A 3,209-nucleotide genomic window follows, 5' to 3' on the forward strand; every position below is an offset into this window, starting at 1 on the left:
GAAACATCGCAGAGAGCCACGAAACCGCTTTTCCACCGCCGCAACCTTCTGTACCCATGAGATCCCATCTTGGGACCTTTTCCGGCGATCTGCCGAAGGGGGAATCGATCACGGAGGGCTTCTACATCAACACCATAGCCTCTTCGATGAAGCGTGAGTAGTTTACCATAGACCTTTGGATCCATAGTTATTAGCTAGATGGCTTCTTCTCTCTCTTTGATTCTCAAGACAAAGTTCTCCTCGATGTTCTTGGAGATCTATTTGATGTAATACTCTTTTGTGGTGTGTTTGCCGAGATCCGATGAATTGTTGGTTTATGAACAAGATTATATATGAATATTATTTGGTTCTTCTCTGAATTCTTATATGCATGATTTGATATCTTTGCAAGTCTATTCGAATTATTGGTTTAGTTTGGCCTACTAGATTGATCTTCCTTGCAATGGGAGAAGTGCTTAGCTTTGGGTTCAATCTTGCTGTGTCCTTTCCCACTGACAGTAGGGGCAGCAAGGCACGTATTGTATTGTTGCCATCGAGGATAAAAGGATGGGGTTTATATCATATTGCTTGAGTTTATCCCTCTACATCATGTCATCTTGCTTAATGCGTTATTATGTTCTTACGAACTTAATACTCTAGATGCATGCTGGATAGCGGTCGATGTGTGGAGTAATAGTAGTAGATGCAGGCAGGAGTCGGTCTACTTGTCTCAGATGTGATGCCTATATACATGATCATACCTAGATATTCTCATGATCATTGCCACGGACGTGATGCCTATATTCATGATCATTGCCTTAGATATCTTCATAACTATGCACTTCTCTATCAATTGCTCGGCAGTAATTTGTTCACCCACCGTAATACATGCTATCATGAGAGAACCCACTAGTGAAACCTATGGGCCCCGGGTCTCTTTCTTATTATATTGCATCTCTTTTATTATCACATCTCATCTACTATTTTGCAATCTTTACTTTCCAATCTATACAACAAAAATACCAAAAATATTTATATTACTATCTCTATCAGATCTCACTTTTGCAGGTGGCCGTGAAGGGATTGAGAACCCCTTTATCACGTTGGTTGCAAGGTACTTGATTGTTTGTGCAGGTACTAGGTGACTTGTGCGTTGTCTCCTACTGGATTGATACCTTGGTTCTCAAAAACTGAGGGAAATACTTACACTACTTTGCTGCATCACCCTTTCCTCTTCAAGGGAAAACCAACCCATGCTCAAGAGGTAGCAAGAAGGGTTTCTGGCACCGTTGCCAGGGAGATCTACGCCAAGTCAAGACATACCAAGTACCCATCATAAACTCTTCTCCCTCACATTACATTATTTGCCATTTGCCTCTCGTTTTCCTCTCTCCCACTTCACCTTTGTCGTTTTATTCGCCCCTCTTCCATTCATCTCTTTTTGTTTGCCTCTTGTGTGTTCTCTCTTAGTGCGGTTTGTTGCCACCATGTCTGAAACTGGGGAGGTTATCGCTGAAAAGGATAGTGGTAAGAACGGGGGAAACTTTGATGCTTTTGATAATCCTCAAGAATCTACTATTTTGCACACTAAAAATTTCCGGATTGGTAGTTGTAGTATTATTGGAAAAGGAGTTATTCAAGATTTCTTTACTTGTGTCGGTACTTTGCCCACTATGGGTGGGTCTATTCTTCATAGAACTAGTAGTCTTGCTGATGCCATATCTTTGTTCATAAGTGACCTTGAAAGACAATTTATCCATATGCATCCTTGCATACAAAGAATTTTTCTACAATTTTCCAATATTGAGCATTCTTCTGTTAAGCAAGCGGCTACCATCTTTTTAGCACATGAGTTCAGATTTATAATAAAAGAAGCCAATGAATTTTTTGCGCATTTTAAGTGAAGGAAATATTCCCTAGAGGCAATAATAAAAGTTGTTATTTATATTTCCTTATATCATGATAAATGTTTATTATTCATGCTAGAATTGTATTAACTGGAAACTTAGTACACGTGTGAATCATAGACAAATAGAGTGTCACAAGTATGCCTCTACTTGACTTGCTCGTTAGTCAAAAATGGTTAAGTTTCCTAGCCATGGATAAGAGTTTTCATTTGATGAACAAGATCACATGATTAGAGAATGATGTGATTGACTTGACCCATCTGTTAGCTTAGCACTATGATCATTTAGTTTGTTGCTATTGCTTTGTCATAACTTATACATGTTCCTATGACTATGAGATTATGCAACTCCCGAATACCGGAGGAACACTTAGTGTAATGACCCGACCCAAAATCGGTCAAGTCTCTGTGTAGCTGTACCATCCCAAGATCATGCTGGCACACACAGTACATTGATGAAAAGATTCAAAGTTCAATCACACCTGAATTTATTACATGATTCTCATATCAAGTCTTTATTACATCAGAATAAATTCGGCCAAAGGCCAACTCATGAGAAATAAACTAAATAAAGTTGCGGAAGCGTAGACGAAAAGCGAGTCCATCCGACTCCATGGGGCAATCGCCAAGCGTAGATCGTAGCCTCACTCCTGGTCGGAAAACTCCTCTGCAACATGAGACGTTGCAGCTGTGTAGGTCAGCATTTAGAATATGCCGGCAAGTCAAAGAGAGAACAACAATAATAAAGTTAATACTATATGCAATTTGGCTGTGGGGCTCTAAGTTTTATGTTTTTGCGAAAAAGCAAGTTTTTCCCTACAACAAAGGACTTGCTTACAATTACTAAAAAATGTTGGTAATTATTGAGATGGTTCCGCCAACCAATGTCTCATTCCCAATTATTAATTAACCCCTCAATTACTTTATTTGTTCGGTGTTGAGATTTCCGAAATACTCCAGTTTCCAGAGGCTCATTTGTCCGTAACTGGGGACACGGCTAATCGATTAGGTTGTTACTCTGCAGAGTCTTGTGCACTTTACCCGCAAGAATCATTCCCTCCTTTATGTCCTCGCACTGCCTGGTGTTTGAAAACAGGATGAACGAAACAGGGTCTTCCGTAGAGTTTCTCTGAGCACTGCCGGTACCCATCCATGTCCTACCGTTCTTCTACATCTGCTGGCACCGTCCGTCCAGAGTCACGCCTACGGTCAACCCAGCCAGAGCCCATAATGGCTTGCGGCTGCACAGGTAAGCGTCTGGTCAAGGGGTATCCATCCGTCTCTTCATGGCTGGGTGAAGCTTTCCACAAGATGTCATGGCGCT

This window comes from Triticum aestivum, chromosome 5A (genome assembly GCF_018294505.1).
Source record: "Triticum aestivum cultivar Chinese Spring chromosome 5A, IWGSC CS RefSeq v2.1, whole genome shotgun sequence".
Lineage (NCBI taxonomy): Eukaryota > Viridiplantae > Streptophyta > Magnoliopsida > Poales > Poaceae > Triticum > Triticum aestivum.